This window comes from Tamandua tetradactyla, chromosome 3 (assembly GCF_023851605.1).
Source record: "Tamandua tetradactyla isolate mTamTet1 chromosome 3, mTamTet1.pri, whole genome shotgun sequence".
NCBI classification, from domain to species: Eukaryota; Metazoa; Chordata; class Mammalia; order Pilosa; family Myrmecophagidae; genus Tamandua; species Tamandua tetradactyla.
In genome coordinates this window covers 29,883,623-29,902,662 of record NC_135329.1, presented here as the reverse complement: position 1 = coordinate 29,902,662, position 19,040 = coordinate 29,883,623, and the positions used below count along the sequence as shown (strand labels likewise).

Here is a 19,040-nt window from a genome sequence, read left to right as displayed (position 1 = left end):
ATGTCACCTTATGTGTGAGACTGAAGCAAAAAATGTTTACTTGGTACAAAATTTATATTTTGACTAGTGCATTTCCTAATATAACTTATGTAGATAGTTTGACTGAACACCATAAGTACTTGGAATCTCAGGGAGGACATGAGATTTTGTTGCTTTGCCCAGAGTGATGCCCTGATGAATCCCAGAGTGATTCGATCAGTGAGTGGAAAAGTATTTGCAAAGCCCCTTTCTGGGAATGGTAAGAATGGGGAGAATGGGGAGAAATTCAACTTCCCCAAGTTGAATTCTTGACATTCTCACAAGCAGTGTGGACGACCAAAGCTATAGGCTGAGCCCTCAGTCTTGGGGTTTGTTCATATGAAACTTAACCCCACAAAGAAAAGGTCAAGTCTACTTAAAAATTAGGCCTAAGAGTCACCCCCAAGAGAACCTCTTTTGTTGCTCAGATGTGGCCTCTCTCTCCAGCCAACACAACAAGCAATCTCACCACCCTCCCCCTGTCTACGTGGGACATGACTCCCAGGGGTGTGGACCTTCCTGGCAACGTGGGACAGAAATCCTAGAATGAGCTGAGACTCAGCATCAAGGGATTGAGAAAAACCCTAGAATGAGCTGAGACCCAGCATCAAGGGATTGAGAAAACCTTCTCGACCAAAAGGGGGAAGAGTGAAATGAGACAAAGTGTCAATGGCTGAGAGATTCCAAATAGAGTCGAGAGGTTATCCTGGAGGTTATTCTTACACATTAAGTAGATATCACCTTGTTATTCAAGATGTAATGGAGAGGCTGGAGGGAACTGCCTGAAAATGTAGAGCTGTTTTCTAGTAGCCATGTTTCTTGAGGATGATTGAATAATGATATAGCTTTCACAATGTGACTGTATGATTGTGAAAACCTTGTGTCTGATGCTCCCTTTATCTACTTTGTCTACAGATGAGTAGAACATATGGAATAAAAATAAATAATAGGGGGAACAAATGTTAAAATACATTTAGTTTGAAATGCTAGTGATTAGTGAAAGCGAGGGGTAAGGAGTATGGTAGGTATAATCTTTCTTTTTTCTGTTTTTGTTTTATTTCTTTTTCTATTGCCTTTTTATTTCTTTTTCTTAATGGATGCAAATGTTCTAAGAAATAATGAATATGCAACTAAGTGATGATATTGTGAATTGCTGATTATCTATGTTAATGTTATATTTTGTTTGTTAATTTTTTTAAATTAATAAATAAATTAAAAAAAAAAAAACCCTGCCCTACAAGACTCACTAAAGGGAGTTCTGAAGGTTGAAAAAAAAGGCAGGAGAGAGTCACTTGGAATAAGGAGAAGAAATGAAGTTCTTCAGTAAGGGTAATTAAAAGGGTAAATGCAAAACCCAATAATGTTGTGTCCCTCAATATACAACTCTACTCTTTAAATTCTATAAGAGTCAGAATACAATTGAACAAGAAAATGGCAAATTTACTGATAATGGATATGGAAAATATAAAGAGGTAACAAAAACAACAAAAAAAGGGGAAACTGAGGGAAATGGGAGCTGAAAATGTGTATGCTATTGCAGCCAAGTTGGTATCTTTTCAAATTAGTACCTTATAGATCTAGTGTGCATAATACAAACCCAAGGGTAATCACAAAGAAAGTATTTTCTTAAAAATACAGAAACAGAAATGAAAAAGGGATCAGTCAGAAACACCATAAAAGGTCAACTATACAGAAAAGGAGGTTGCAATAAAGGAAAAGAGAAACAAAAAAGATATATGAAAACTAAAGGATAAAATGGCAGTAGTAATTCAATACTGAATTAACATCGAATGTTAATGGATTAAACTCTGTTGTCAAAAGACACAGATTGGCAGAATGGATAAAAAAAAAAAAGCATATTCCAAATATATATTATTTACAAGAGACTGACCTTAGACCCAAAGAAACAAATGGGTTGAAAGTGAGAAGATTGAAAAAGAAATTCCATACAAATAGTAACCAAAAAAAGAGCTGAGGTAGCTATACTAATATTGGACAAATAGATAAAATGTCAAGAGCTGTTAGACAGAGGACCCTATATATTAATAAAAGGGGAAATCCATCAAGAGGAAATAAATATGTGAGACAAACACTGGCAAAACTGAAGGGAGAAATAGACTCCTCTACAATAGTAGTTGGAGATTTCAATACATCACCCCCATCAGTAGATAGAATATCTAGACAATGGATCAATAAGAAACAGAGAACTTGAATAATATGATAAATGAACTAGACCTAACAGACATATACACAACATTACACCCCAAAACAGCAGGACATACATTTTTCTCATGGATCATCTCCAGAATACATCACATGTTGGGTCACAAAAAAAGCTCAACAAATTTAAATGAGTGAAATTATTCAGAGCTCTTTCTCTGACCAAACAGAGCAAAGCTGGCAATCAATAACAGAGAACTGGAAAACTCAAAGCTATATGGAAGTTAGAAAACACTTTTTTAAACAATCCATGGGTCAAAGAAGAAATTGCAAGGGAAATCTTTAAGTATCTTGAGATGAAACTTAAAGTATCTAGAACACAACATACCAAAACTCATGGAATGCAGTGAAGGAAAAGCTGACAGGGAAACTTATAGCCCTAAACACACATTATAAAAGAAAAAAGAGCTAAAACCAAAGACCTAACTGTACACCTGGAGGAATTAGAAAAAGAACAGCAAACTAACCGCAAAGGAAGCAAAGGGAAAAAAGAACAAAGATTAGAACATAAGTAAATGGAATTGACAATAAAAGATAATAGTTAACAAAACTAAAATTTGGTTATTTGAAAAGATTAATAAAATGGGTAAACCCTTAGCTAGAAGAAGCTACAAATAAACATAATCAGAAATGAGAACGGGCACATTACTACAGACCCCATGAAATAAAAAGGATCATAAGGGGATAATATGTCAACTAATTAGACAACCTAGGTGAAGTGGACAGATTCCTAGAAACACCAAACAACCTATGCTTACTCTAAAAGGAGTAGAAGACCTCAACAGACCAATTACAAGTAAAGAGATTGGATCAGTCATTTAAAAACCTCCCAAAAAAGAAAAGTGCTGGACCCAATGACTTCACAGGTGCAATTTCCAATCATTCCAAGAACACTTAATACCAATCCTGAAATGCAGACACTTGGAGAATAGTTTAGCTTCAGAGCTAACAGAGACACAGATGTTTGGAGATGCTTAGAGTCAACAGAGCCAATGTGAGACCCAGATATTTGGAAATGCAGAGCCCAGGAAATGTCACCATGTGCCTTCTCATGAGATGCTATGCAAGCCAGAACGTGGAGCCTAGGGAAGCCAAGAGATAAAACCCAGACCTGGAGAAGCCAGGTGAGGAACCCTCACAAGAAACAGAGGCTGAAAGCGACATAGCCCAGGAGTAAGGGATCAGCAGATGCCATCCACGTACCTTCCTAGCTGACAGATGTATTCTGGACAGTGAAGGAATTTTCCCGCTGGGAGAAAAAAAATGCCAGCAGTTGTGCCTTTTCTACTGCCAGCTCCCTGCCGCCACTTTGCTTTATGGGTGGAGTGGGGAAGGCCCCACAGCCGAGGAAAGGTAGGTGGCCGAGGAAAAATGATGTGCCGTGGCCAAGAGGGGATGTTTACTCAGTCCAGCTGAGACCGCCAGCAAGGAAATTTGGTGGTCCGACCCAATTCAGAAACATGTTCTCTGCGGGAAGTCCAGATCTTGCTTTGAAGGAAACAGGATGATAAGGGCAGGAAGTTTTCCATCTGGAGTAACAAAACATCCGTTTTAACTTGGCTGGTACGGGGATGGTACCCACGACCATAGCTTTATTTGGACCACACTCCCACCAACTGAGCTAATGGCCAGCCGTGGATAGTCTCTCCCTTCTAAATGGTAAACTATGCCTCAAATGACATTTCTTTATTGAACCTTTTTTTTACAAAGGAGAGAAAATTTCTTCCATCTTCCTGCTACCTTTCCACACTAAGGTGAAAGGAAGAAGAAAAGGAACAAGATCCACATTCATCCTGAATGAACCCTGCCTCCCCTGCCTCTTGAGGGGGAAACTTACTCTTCCTACAACCTCCAATTCTGACCCTAGAAAATTCATTATCAGCGTCCCCTCAGCTTCCTTCCTCCTGCCGGGAAAAGGCCCAGGGCTAACGCGAAGCTGCTCCGAGCCTGACATCGAGGCGGGCGATCCCGGAACTGACCATGGAGCCGCCGCAGGCTTCGGAGGACTCGAGTGGTTTGGTGGTCACTGCGACTGGTCACACGCCACCGGACCCGGGCGCAGGGACTAAAAACCCTCTCTTGTAAACTCTGACCCCTCCCCATCCTGGGGCAGAACCAAGACCCCAAATCAATGTGAAAGGAAAGTCGGGGCAGTCGTATCCACCATCAGCGCTGTTTTCTAGACTAGGGAGAAATGCCCTGGATCTGCTAAGCGCTGAGGTCCGGGTTGGACAACTCAGAGCACCGAGGCTGGAAACCCCTGCTGCTGCGGAGCGCGCCTCCCCGAGCCGGCGGGATGCACCTGCAGGCAGATGTCAACCCAGGAAGGGGTCAGAAGAGCTGCTAATTCCTGAATCCCCCTCTTCTCTTTTGCTAGATTCTATTTTCCCCTTCCTCCCACTATGACCTTTTCCATTAGTTAGTTGTAGTAATATTTTTGGAAGTTAATTGGCCTATATACATTTTAAAAGCCTTCCTTATGCTCTCTCACTCCATTTATAAGCATAGGTGTGCATATACATATGGTCTACTTTTGGATAAGCACTACCAGTACACGAAATGTTTAGGACTTGATATGCACACACACACCCCCCTCCCCGGAATTTGTCATTTGTTTCCTGATTTTCCATTTCAATTGTTTGCTTTTAAATTATACATTATTTTTCTGGTTCTAGTATCTTTTACAAACTTTGTACATATCTTCTATCAACTAGTAGGTGTCTTCATTTATTTTGTTCTCTGGTGAAAATGCTGAAAGTCTGTAGAGCAGGATTTAGAGCAGGATATCATTATCACCATCATTATTAATATGATGTGATATGGTAAATGATCCCTGAAAGCCTGGGCCATGTTCAGACTCACTTTGACCTCTACAGACCAGAGTAGACACCAGTCACTTGCTTTTGTTCTAGGTTAGTTCCCAGGGAAACAGACATTGAGATGGAGATTTGTGTGCAGGGTTTTTTGGGGGGGAATGCTCTGAGAATCAACACATCAGGGATGAGGGAAGCAGGAAGGAGGCAGAAATTGAACTGGGATGCAACTGCAACAGAGGCCTCAGCCATTCTCACAGAGACATGGCCCATCAGTAACGTTCTAACCTGAGGCATGGAAATGGCCCATCAGAATGTTCTAACCTGAGGCATAGGAGCCTGGTCTTTGTATTCCTGTATCAGTCAGTCATTGTGTTTCAGCTGTCCCCAGAGGCTGCATGTGCTCTTGAACAAAGAAACTCATTTCCACTGTGGGCTGCCCAGAGAGGGACACATTTGTGGGCCCTCAATAACCAACATTCCTGCAGCTGAGGAATGAGTGCCTGCCACAGGGAGGTGGGGGGGGGGGGGGCAGCGGCACAGAGATCTGGCAGGTGTACCCCAGATCCTTACATTTCTTTCAGCAACTATGTGCCAGACATGAACTAACCTTTGACCAGTATTTCCAGCTTCTCCATACTAATAGAGAAGAGAGACCTTCTGAGTAACTGGTAACAGAAGGTGTCAGAAATGGATTTTTTTTTTAAGTAGGGATTTAGAAGACTTGAACTGTGGCTATTAACCAATCAACTTGACTATCTGGCATTTATAAAATGCCATAAACAACTATTGTAGAATATACATTATTTTCAAGTGCACATGGAAAAATCAATACAATAGGACCATAAAACAAGTTTCAACAAATTGTAAAGACTTGAAATCATAAAGAATATGTCTCCCAACTACAGTTAAACTACTAGTCAATAACAAAGAAGCAACTAGAAAATTCCCAGTTGTTGGGAAACTTAAGTATCATATGTTTAAATGACTCACAAGTCAAAGTAAAGTATAATGGGAATTAGAAAAATACCTTGAACTGAGAGACCAAAAATACAACATAAAGCTAAAGTGGTGCTTTGAGGGAAATTTATAGGTGTAAGTACATATATTAGGTAAAAAAGGAAGAAAAAAATTGACTCAGAAAAGGAGGGTGGGAGGCAGTCTTTCCTCAGTGACACAAAAGTATCCTTGGATTCTTTCTAGTTTGCAAGCTGCTGGAATGTAAGTTTACATGTTGTAAAGCTGTGAAAATGTCCAAATTAGAGCAAGACTATAGAAATGCCCACTCCAAGGCATCCAGGTAAAGATATCTTGGTTCAAGAAAGCCGATGATGTTCAGGAAAGGCACATGGTGAACATGGCAATGTCTGCTTTCCCTCCAGGCTTCTTGTTTCATGAAGCTACCTGGGGGATGTTTTCCTTCTTCATCTCCAAAGGTCTCTCTGACTGCGTGGGCTCTGTGACTGTTTCCAAAATGTTTCCTCTTTTAAAGGATTCCAGTAAACTAATCAAGACCCACCTGGAATGGGCGGAGTGACATCTCCCTCTAATCAAGGGTTAATACCCACACTGGGTGCATCACATCTCCATGGAGATAATCTAATCAAGTTTCCAATTTACGATGATGAATAAGGATTAAAAAAAAAAAGGGCTGCCTCCACAAGATGGATCAGGATTAAAAGATGGCTTTTCTAGGGTACATAATCCTTTCAAACCAGCACAGACTCCTAAACTATCTTCCTTGTTCAGTCCTTCACAGCAAACTCCTAACAGAGTCTAAAACTGTGGAACTCAGAAGTGGATTAGGTAGAGGTGGAAAAGGCACTTCCTGGGAATTGTAGCTTCTGTGGTTGTCCAAGGACTTTCTTTTTTCTCATTTTGAACCAAGCAGAACTATTAGTTTTGGTCTAGAAACCTCATTTTGGAGAAGTGCACATGCACACAAGCACACACACACAGAAAGTGCTTAGAAATACTTACACCAAAGTGTGAACAGTGATTTTTTTTTTCCCTTCCTGATTAGTACAATTATGAATGCTTTCTGTTTTGTTTTGTTTTTCCAAACTTCTGATTGCTTTTTTGTATTTTCTAGTTTTTCTGAATTGAGCAGGTGTTATTTGTACTAAACATCAAAAATATTTCATTATAAAATATATTTTGAAACACTAAGAAAAAAAAAAAAACCCAATTCTGCTCAAACTGTTCCAAACAATTGAGCAGGAGGAAACATTACCTAACCTACCTCTATGAGGTCTACATCACCCTCATACCAAAGACAAAGACACTACAAGAAAATAAAATTATAGACCAGTTTCTCTTATGAATTGAGTTGCAAAAACCCTCAACAAAATACTTGCAAATCCAATCCAATAGCCCATCCAAAGAATTATACACCATGATCAAGTGGGTTTTATCCCAGGTATGCAAGGGTGGTTCAACATAAGAAAAGCAATGAATGTAATACACCACATTATCAAAACAAAGGGAAAAACACAAAAATCTTCGCAATAAGTGCAGAAGAGGCATTTGACAAAATCCAGCATCCTTTCTTGATAAAAACACTTAGCAAAGTAAGAATAGAAGGAAACTTCCCCAACATGACAAATGGCATACATGAAAAACCTACAGCTAACATCATAATCCATGTTGAAAGACTGAAAGTTTACCCTTTAAGATCTAGAACAAGACAAGGATGCCCACTGTCACCACTGTTACTTAACATTGTATTGGAAGTTCTAGGCAGTGCAGTTAGGGAAGAAAAAGAAACAAGTGCATCCAAATTGGAAAAGAAGTAAAACTTTCACTATTTGCAGATGATATGATCCTATACATAGAAAGTCTAAAAAAATCTACAACAAAGCTACTAAAGCTAGGAACAACAACAAGGTGGGTGAATCAACAAGCAGAAATCAATAATAGTTCTTCAATACTATTATTGAAGATACTATACTTCAATACTATAATACTACTTATACACTAGTAATGAGCAATCTGAGGAAGAAACGAAGAAAAAAATTCCCATTTATAACAGCAACTAAAAGAACCAAATAGCTAGGTACAAATTTAATCAAGGATGTAAAGGACTTGTACACAGAAAACTATAAAACATTTCTTTAAAAATCAAAATAGATCTAAATAAATAAAGGCCATTCCATGCTCATGGATTAGAAGATTCAAAATTAAGACGTCAATTCTACCAATAATAATTTACTGATTCAATGCAATCCCAATAAAAATTCCAACAGCCTACTTTTCAGAAATGGAAAAACCAATGAACAAACTTATTTGGAAGGGTAAGAAGACTTGAACAGCTGAAAACACCTTTAAAAAGAAGAATGAAGTTGGAGGACTGTGCCAGTTTGAAAGCATTATCTACCCCCAGAAAAGCCATGTTTTAATCCCGATCCAATCTTGCAGAGCCAGCCATTTCTTTTAATTTTAATTCAGCATTGCAGGTTGGAAACTTTTGATTAGATTATCTCCAAAGAGATGTGACATGCCCAATTGTGGGTATGACCTTTGATTAGATGGGGATGTGACCACAACCATTCCAAGTGGGTCTTGATTAGTTTCCTGGAATCCTTTAAAGAGAAAACATTTTGGAGGTCAGAAACGACAGAAACCTCAGAGCCTACAGAAATTTCAGAGCAGAGCTGACACAAATGCCGACGTGTATAATAGAGATATGGATGTTTGGAGATGCTTGGGGCCCAGCAGATGTCACCTTGAGATATTAAGCAAGCCAAAACCTGGAGAGAGTTGTTCTGGTTTGTAAGCTGCTGGAATGAGATATGCCAGAAACAGAATGGCTTTTAAAAGGGGGAATTTATTCAGTTGCAAGTTTACAGTTCTAACGTCTTGAAATTGTCCCAACTAAAGCAAGCCTATAAAAATGTCCAATCTAAGGCATCCAGGGTGAGATATCTTGATTCAAGAAGGCCGATGACATTCAGGGTTTCTCTCTCAACTGGAAAGCCACATGATGAACATGGGAATTTTTGGTAGCTTTCTCTCCTGTCTTCTTGTTTCACGAAGCTCCCCCCAGGGCATTTTCCTTCTTCATTTGCAAAGGTCTCTGGCTGCGTAGGCTCTGGTGGTTCTCATGACTCTAAAATCAGATTCTCTCCAAAATGTTTCCTCTTTTAAAGGATTCAGGGAAACCCCACCTGGATTGGGTGAATTCACTTCTCCCTCTAATCAAAATTTAGTACCCACAATTGGGTGAGTCACATTTCCATGGGAACAATCAAAAAGCTCCCAGCCAACAAAATTGAATGAGGATTAAAGGACATGGCTTTTCTGGGGTCCTCCACAGATTCAAACCAGCACAAGAGACAAGGGAAGTCAAGCGATAAGAGTCAGCTCTGGTAAAGCAAAGTGAAGAACGACCACAGGAACAAAGGTGTGGTAGTTAGATTCAGTTGTCAACTTGGCCAGGTGAAGGCACCTAGTTCTGTTGCTGTGGACATGAGCCAATGGTAGGTGAATCTCATCTGTTGCTAATTACATCCGCAGTCGGCTAGGAGGCGTGTCTGCTGCAATGAGTGACGTTTAACTTAATTGGCTTGTGCTTAAATGAGAGAATGCAATGTAGCACAGTCTAGCAGCTTGGCATTCCTCATCTCAGCACTTGCAGCTCAGCCCGGGCCCTTGGAGATGGAGAAAGAAATCACCCCAGGGAAAGTTGTTGGAACCCAGGGGCCTGGAGAGAAGACCAGCAGAGACCATCCTGTGCCTTCCACGTAAGAGAGAACCTCAGTGGAAAGTTAGCTGCCTTTCCTCTGAAGAACCAACAAAATAAATCCCCTTTTATTAAAAGCTAATCCGTCTCTGGTGTGTTGCATTCCGGCAGCTAGCAAACTAGAACAGAGTTGGTCCCAGGAGTGGGGTGCTGCTGCGGTTTGCAAATGCCAGATCTGTTGGAACTGTTGTTTTGGATGGCTAAGGGGAAGACTTTGGAGGAACTGTGAAGAGATTGATGGAGAAGTCCTGGAGGGCTTGAAGAGACTGTTGGTGTAAATGGAACCACCGCCAATCTTGACAAAGGAGGACACAAAAGGGAGAGATTGGAGTTTGCAGAGTGAGAACCGTGGAAGTTCGGGTCTGAAGCCAAGAAACCTCGGCCAGGTAGTGGACCCACCTGTATGTGTGGAGAGGGTGAGTTTACCCTGAAGGGCGAGGATGAGTCTCCCCTCTCATTGCAGTGGAATAGTTGTGCAGCCTCGGGCCTTGGAAAAGGCGTAGCACGCTCCTTGGGGGACTGGGAGAGCCTGGCTGCCACCATGTGGAGGGGTTGAGCGTGCGCCCCAGAAATGGCAGAGAGCCCAGGGGTGGCCCTGATGCCTGGAGAGAGTGGAGCCCAGAGGTGGTCTCCTTGATGTTCCCCGAGGTTGATTTGGAAAGAGGCCGGCCACTGCATAGGCCCTTGGAAGGGGTGGGACTGCCGCTTTCTACAGCCGAAGGATAAATGACTTTCAGACTTGGAAATCCAGTGGTGTTTGCCTGCAGATCTTCCTTCCAATTTCTCCCTATGGAAATGAAAATCTGTATCCTTTGACTATCCTCCTTTGCATATTGGCACCGGACTTATTTTGAGATTCACAGGTCCACAGCCAGAAGAGAATATTTTGCACTTGTTTAAGGTGATGTGAGTAGCTGCCAAGTTGACAAGGGGTGGACATGTGGTAGTTAGATTCAGTTGTCAACTTGGCCAGGTGAAAGCACCTAGTTCTGTTGCTGTGGACATGAGCCAATGGTAGGTGAATCTCATCTGTTGCTAATTACATCCGCAGTCGGCTAGGAGGCGTGTCTGCTGCAATGAGTGACGTTTAACTTAATTGGCTTGTGCTTAAATGAGAGAATGCAATGTAGCACAGTCTAGCAGCTTGGCATTCCTCATCTCAGCACTTGCAGCTCAACCCAGGCCCTTGGAGATGGAGAAAGAAATCACCCCAGGGAAAGTTGTTGGAACCCAGGGGCCTGGAGAGAAGACCAGCAGAGACCATCCTGTGCCTTCCACGTAAGAGAGAACCTCAGTGGAAAGTTAGCTGCCTTTCCTCTGAAGAACCAACAAAATAAATCCCCTTTTATTAAAAGCTAATCCGTCTCTGGTGTGTTGCATTCCGGCAGCTAGCAAACTAGAACAAAAGGCTAAAGGCAATGGGGCCCAGGAGCAAGGGACCAGCAGATGCCAGCCATGTGACTACCCAGCTGACAGAGGTGTTCCTGACCCATCAGCCTTTCTTGAATGAAGGTAACCTCTTGTTGGTGCCTTAATTTGGATACTTTTATAGGCTAGAACTGTAAACTTATAATATACTAAATTCCCCTTTTAAAAGCTGTTCCAGTTTCAGTATATCTCATTCTGGCAGCTTGCAAACTTAACACAAGGACTCATACTTTCTGACCTTAACACATATGATAAAGCTGCAGTGATCAAAACACCTTGGTACTGGTGGATAGATAAAGTGACCAGTGGAGTTGAATTAAGAGTTCAGACATAGACCCTCATATCTATGGCCAATAGATTTTTTTTTACAAAACTGCCAATCACTCAATTGGGAAAACTAGTCTCTTCAACAAATGGTGCTGGGAGAATTGGATATACATGTGCAAAAGAATGAAAGCAGGCCCTTATCTCACAACATATACAAAAATTAACTCAAAATGGGTCAAAGACCTAAATATAAGGACTAGGATTATAAAACTCCCAGAAGAAAATGTAGGGAAACATCTTCAGGACATTATGTTAGACAATGATTTCTTAGATTTTATACCCAATACACAAGAAGCAGAAGGAAAATAGATAACTGGGACCTCCTCAAAATTAAAAACTTGTTCCTCAAAGGATTTGTCACAAAAGTGAAAGACAATGGGAGAAAATATTTGGTAAGATGAGTTTAATATCCAGAATATATAAAGAATTCCTATCACTCAAAAATAAAAGACAAGCAACCCAATCAAAACATGGACAAAAGACTTGAAGAGACATTTCTCAAAAGAAGATATACAAACAGCCAAAAAGCACATGAAAAGATGCTCAACATCATTAGCTATTAGGGAAATGCAAGTTAAAACCACAATGAGGTATCATTTCACACCCACTACAATGGTCACTATTAAAAAAAAAAAAAGGAAAACTCCAAATTTTGCAGAGGATGTGGAGAAATAGAAACACTTATCCATTGCTGGTAAGAGTGTAAAATGGTGCAGCTGCTGTGGAGAATTCAAAAATCTAAGTATAGAATTACCTTATGACCTGGCAATTCTACTACTAGGTATATACCCAGAAGAATTGAAAGCAGAGACTCAAACACATATGTTCCCACTGATATTCACAGTGGTATTATTCACAATTGCCAAAAGTTGGAAGCAACTGAAGTATCCATCAGCTGTTGAATGGCTAAACAAAATGAAGTATATACATACAATGGAATATTATTCAGCTATAAAAAGGAATGAAGTCCTGATGCATCTGACAACATGCATGAACCTTGAGGACATTATGCTGAGTGAAATAAGTCAGATATAAAAAGACAAATATTGTATGATCTCACCGATAGGAAACAATTAAAATAAGCAAACTCAGAGTTAGAACCTAGAATGTAAATGTGATGTTTTGAAGCTATATGAATTAGAAAAGTATGTTCTTAAAGTTGATCCATTCCTGTGGATGTGAACTCATTGTAAGTAGAATTTTTTGGTGAGTGGGTCTTAATCCTTTTACTGGAGTCCTTTATAAGAGAATGAAATTCAGACAATTCAGACAATCCTCTTACTGGAGTCCTTTATAGGAATGAAATTCAGATAAAAACAGAAAAAGTGGTGCACAGGTGGTTCAGTGGTAGAATGCTTGCCTTCCATGTAGGAGACCTGAGTTCGATTCCCGGACCATGCACACACACCCTACCCTCCCCCCCCAAAAAAAACAGAAAAATCCCAGAGGCAAGAAGCAGAAAGCAACAAAACACAGTAGAAAAGGGAGAGACCAGCAGATGCCACCATGTGCCTTGTCATCTGACCCAAGAGCCCAGGATTGCTGGCAGACAGTTTTCAGGAAGAAGGCTTTGTCTTGATAATGTCTAGATTTGGATATTTTCATGGCCTCAGATCTGTAAGCTTGTTAGCTAATAAATTTACATTATTAAAAGTCAATCCATTTTATGTTATCTGCTTTCAGCAGCTTGGCAGACTAGAACAATAAGTTTCCAAGGGATAACCTTGGGATAGAGAATGGGGAGTTGATGCTTTATTTGTACAGATTTTCTATTTAGGTTGACTGCAAAGGTTGGAAATAGATGGCGTTGATGGCAGCACATTATTGTGAGTGCAATTAACAGCACTGAATTATGTGTGTGAATGTGGTTGAAAGGGGAAGTTTGGGGTCGTGTATGTTATTAGAATGAAAGTTAGAAAATAAAACATGGGATTGTATAACACAGTGAATCCTGTTGTGGATGATGGACCGGGGCTAATAGGACAAGTATAAGAATGTTCTCTCATGAATTATAACACATTTACCACACTAATACAAGGTGTTACCAATAGGGTGGTATATGGGGAAAAATACACCTACTGTAAACTATGGACTATAGCTAATAGTGCAATTTTAATATTCTTTCATCAGTTGTAACAAAGGTACCACGCTAATGCGAAGTGTCAACAATAGGGCAGTATATGGGAATGATCTATTTTTTACATGACTCTTCTATAAACTAACAATTATTTAATTAAAAATTATAATAATTTAATAGTTAAAGTTTAAAGAAACAATAAAAAGGAAAAATATTATATGGTCTCATTTGTATGAAATAACTAGAAGAAGCAAATTCAGAGAGAGAGAGTGAGTGAGAGGAGGTTACAGGTTACCGGGGTTGGGGTGCAAGGGGAATGGAGAGTAGAGTTATTATTTAGTGGAAACCAAGTTTCTGTTTGGGGTGATGAAAAAGTTTTGGAATGGATGGTAGCACTATATTGTGAATGTAATTAATATCATTGAATGGTACATATGAAAGTAGTTAAAAGGGGAAATTTGTATTGTATGTATGTTATCACAATAAAAATTTAAAAAAATAACAGGAGTGGATCATGTTCAAAGGAAAGTAATTTTATGCTGCTGAGATCTCTGATAGATATGGTTATGCAAAAGTGGCTTAGAACTGGTTCACCCATTGGGGCTAGATAATGTTTTACAGACTTTTTTTTTTTATTACAACCCATAGTAATTCTTACTTATCTAATATGGTTGAAACTTGTTTCACAAAACAGTATTTATTCTTCCTGCACACACTAACATTTTCTATTCTATTCTATTTAATTTAAAAGAAAATTTGGTTGTGATCCACTACTCATTAATGGATTATGACTCAGTTTGAGAAATAGTGGGCTAGCACATTGAATTACTTGGCCTAACAGAGAAAAACAAATGTTTAGTCCCCAGGGATACCTGGGGAAAGCACGTGAGGAAAGATAGGAAGGGAAGAGAGGGAGAAAAGAGAGTTGTTAAGATGCCATGAGGACAGAAAAATAAGTGGGTGAAATGACCAACAGCCATTAGCAACCTGGCTGAAGAACTTTTAAGAACAGAAAGCCTGATTTAATTTTGAAGCGATTTGTCTTGAAGCATTGTGACCTGCTCCTCCAACCTGCTCCTGAAAATTCAGTTGCTTATTCCTCACACAAATGCCACCTGTAAATAGGTTTGCCGTGGAAATGGAGAGAAAAGCTGAATCTCATTTCTGAGTTGATATAGGGCAGATCATGGTACTATAGAATGGTGGTAAAACTCATAAGCTAAATAATACTGGAAGCAAGGGTTCCGAGTTAGGAAATCAAAGAAATGAGGGCAAGCTGCTAGATTTCCTCAAGGCATGCAATAGGTATTCAAATCAATCTAATTTGGATTTTAAGGCAGGATTATACTAGGCTTTTTGACTGAAGATTCCCAAATCCTAACTTCTCAGGGACAGTTTCCTACTTCAAACAGACTTTGTATTATAGAAGAGAGATGTGAGAGAAAGAGGAAAAAGGAGAAGGGTTTGTGAGAAGGGAGAGGCCCATGGGAAGAGAAGGAAGGACTAGATTATGGAGCTCTTGAAAAGTGGGAAAAGGAGTGAAGGGCTGAAAGAGAGACTGGATGAAGATATTTGAGGGCATGAGGAGAGATGTGGAGATTTGTGTGGGATAGAGAGGGTAACAGAGATATAGGAAACATGGGTTAAGAGAAACATAAGGAGGCCTGGATATGGGGCTTTGAGTGGAAGAAAGAGGAGAGTTTGAGGAGAAAGAATTAAGGGGGGAAACACGGTAATAGTGGAAACCCTATCTATGCCACACACCCCACTGCCCCCCCCTTATCTCTTTGGACTGATAACAGACATCCCAACTTGGATTATCATGTAATCTCTAAATATCAAGGTAAGATTTTGCTATTATCTAAAGGCAAAAATAGAGATCATGCCCTTTGGGCAGGATTTCCCTATTTCCTGTTTCACTTTTATACCCTTTTCTCTTATCACATTCATTGAACGCAGAAGTAATGTAAATACACAGTTGTGTGAAAGATGATCAGGTTCAGTTATACACCACAGGAATGATATTCCCAGTTTTAAAATCTTTGACTCTTTATTGTTGGCAGGAATAATAGCCCCTATATCACAGGTTGTTGTAAGGAATAAATGAGATATGCATTCCTCTGTATGCTCTTACTCACTTGTCTGTAAAATTTGTAAGTGAATCTTTTAAGTATTGAGTGATCCTGGCTAATAATCTATAAGCTATATCTCAAAGGAATTTGTGAAAATCTTGGAATATATTTCTTTTGGATTGGTGATTACAATCCTGGTGTGAAGCATAAATACTGATATTTATTTCATGTAGTACTGAAATAACTATATTTTGATTTTTGGAGAAGCAGTTGTAACATAATGTTTAAGTGCATAGATTTTGGAATCAGATTCCATATTTCAATCTGTGACATGGAGATGATAACAGAATCGTTATGAGGACTAAATGAGTCAATATGTGTCAAGCATTTAGAGCAGTGCTTAGCACATATGTTTTATTTTTTAAATTCAGAATTCATGAAATTAAATATAGTGAAATAAAAGTTTAATACATTTAAAATTCAAAAATTAAAAACATAGAAACATCAAGTAATATATATATTTTAGATGATATTTTATTAACTAAAATAATAAAAATGAAAATAATTAATCATGAAAACTTGAAAATGAGATAATGTAATTTGAGCTTTTACAAAGTGAAACGTTAAAAAACAAAATGCTTTAATAATATCATTGTTCAGTTATAAGTGTATTTTGTACAAATTTTCCCAGTTACAGAAAAGGCCTTTTCTGACTCTATATTGGTTGGGAGAAAGTGAGAAAACAACAGTTATAAACTGTCTCTAAATATTTTCCTGTGAATCTACCAGCAAATAATACATTTGTTCTGTTTTATTACTTTAAAACATATTTTTAGAACAACTTTTTTTTCCATGTTTTTTCAATTTCAGGAACTGCAATCATTTTATTGACTCTGAGTTATAGTTTTCATCTGGATTGTTTTTATCTTCTAACTGGTGATTCTAACACAGAGTTAGCATATCTGTTTCAATACCGTCATAGTCACATTCTGCTTGTTCAAAAGTCTTTGAAAGACAAGATACATTATTGCAAGAGATTCTTTATCAATTATCATTTTCTTCCTTTTCTTGAACATTATAGGCATAAAAGAACACTTTCCAGATGAGTATACCTTTATTTCCTTGAGAAATTAATGCAGTGTTTAACTCTCTCAATACACCTCAAGATGTAAATGCTTTAGATTAAAAAAATGCCACGTACCAGAATTATGCCAACAAAAGTACTAGTATTTTAGTACTGAAAAATGAAACAGCACATTGGAATACTGATATACCAAAATATCAGAACACCAAGAAGTGGGATAGTGAGCAGTACTCTTGAACATCAAAGATGATCTGTCTATATAATTATTCAGGTAAATCATGAATGGTTTCATATTAATCAGATGACACAGTATCAGACTTTTCCTTGTTTTCTCTGACTTTCTGTTACCACCTGTCCTGGCAGCCCAGCAATGTGCTGAAAATGATCCTATTCATTCATTCAAATACCATTCTTGCCTTTTTACTTACCTTCCTCACCCAAGCAATATGCAATTGAAAAATATGACACTAGAGGGAGCCATAATGTTCCAAATATCAAACTGGACCAAGATCAGAAAACTCATTCACAGAAATGGATTCATAGGGGAAAAGTCAGTTGAGTCGCAGGCAAGTAAAAAGTTGTCTGTAAGTACCCCTCATGAAAAATTTTTAGAGAAAAACATAAAATATCCAATTCAGCAGTTTTTAAAGATTGGTACATAATTAGGGAACCTAAACCTTTATTACTAAATTCAGTTCAGCAAATAACAATTAGTATTCTGTTTCATATTATGGCCAGTTTATAGAAAGAAAATTGTATGGGGTAGGGAGGCCAAAACAGAAGGAGAAACAGAGAGGGCATCAGAGAAGGGGAAAGACAGGCTGGAAGATGAGTGAAAATACAAAAGAGAGTGGTCATATTTGCACACCAATGTTTATAGCAGCATTATTTACAATTACGAAGAGATGGAAACAGCCAAAATGTCCATCAACAAACGAGTAGCTAAACAAGCTGTGGTATATACGTATGATGGAATATTATGCAGCTGTAAGACAGAATAAAGTTATGAAGTATGTAACAACATGGATGGACCTTAAGGACATTATGCTGAGTGAGATTAGCCAGAAACGAAAGGACAAATACTATATGGTCTCACTGATGCGAACTAACATTAATGAACTTGGAGAATTTCAGTTAAGAACAGAGACAAACAAGAAATAGAAATAGGGTAGATATTGAGTAATTGGAACCGAAGGAATATAGATTGTGCAATGGGACTGATTGTAAAAATTTAGAAATGGATAGCACAATAATACCTAACTGTAATACAATAATGTTAGAACACTGAATGAAGTTGAATGTGAGAATGATAGAGGGAGGAGGCCTGGGGGCACAAAGGAAATCAGAAGGAAAGATAGACGATAAAGACTAAGATGGTATAATCTAAAAATGCCTAGAGTGTACAATGATAATGATTAAATGTACAAATTAAAAAATGTTTTAGCATGAGGAAGAACAAAGAAATGTCAATACTGCAGGTTATTGAAAATAGATGGTAATTAATATTTTAAAATTTTAACTTATATGTGAGACTAAAGCAAAAAATGTTTATTTGGTACAAAAATTTATATTTTGACTAGTGCAGCTCCTAATATAACTTATGTAGACAGCTTAATTGAATGCCATAAATACATGGAACTTTGGGTAGGGAAGAGATTTTGTAGATTTGTCCAAAGTGATGCCCTGATAAATCCCAGAGTGATTTGAACAGTGAATAAAAAAGTATTTGCAAAGTCCCCTTGGGGGAATGGTGAGAAAGGGGGAAAATTCAGCTTCCCCAAGTGGAGAATTCTTGCTATTCTCACAAGCAGTGGGGACAACCAAAGCAATAGGCTGAGCCCCCAATCTTGGGGTTTGTTCATGTGAAACAACCCTGCAAAGGATACGCTAAGCCTACTTAAAATTAGGCCTAAGAGTCACCCCCAAGAGACCCTCCTTTGTTGCTCAGATGTGGCCTCTCTCTCTCAGCCAACAGGACAAGCAAACTCATTGCCCTCCCCCTCTCTATGTGGGACATGACTCCCAGGGGTGTGGACCTTCCTGGCAACGTAAGACAGAAATCCTAGAATGAGCTGGGACTCAGCATCAAGGGATTGAGAAAACCTTCTTGACCAAAAGGGGAAGAGTGAAATGAGACAAAATAAAGTGTCAATGGCTGAGAGATTCCAAATAGAGTCAAGAGGTTATCCTGGAGGTTATTCTTACACATTAAATAGATATCACCTTTTCAGTTAAGGTGTAATGGAGAGGCTTGAGGGAA

The 19,040-nt window shown here is 38.9% G+C and overlaps 1 protein-coding gene and 1 long non-coding RNA gene across 4 annotated transcripts in view; one reads left to right on the top strand and one right to left on the bottom strand.

Moving 5' to 3' along the window:
* EXTL3 (exostosin like glycosyltransferase 3) overlaps positions 1-3,681 on the bottom strand; it is a 279,381-nt gene extending 275,700 nt beyond the window's left edge. For all 3 annotated transcript variants that reach the window (XM_077152899.1, XM_077152900.1, XM_077152904.1), the window contains exon 1: positions 3,442-3,681. The gene's annotated coding sequence lies outside the window, so the exon portion shown is untranslated. The remainder of the gene's footprint in view (positions 1-3,441) is intronic.
* The window catches only part of LOC143677205 (uncharacterized), a 95,858-nt gene that overhangs the window by 36,419 nt on the left and 40,399 nt on the right, over positions 1-19,040 (top strand). The gene's annotated exons all lie outside the window — the stretch shown is intronic.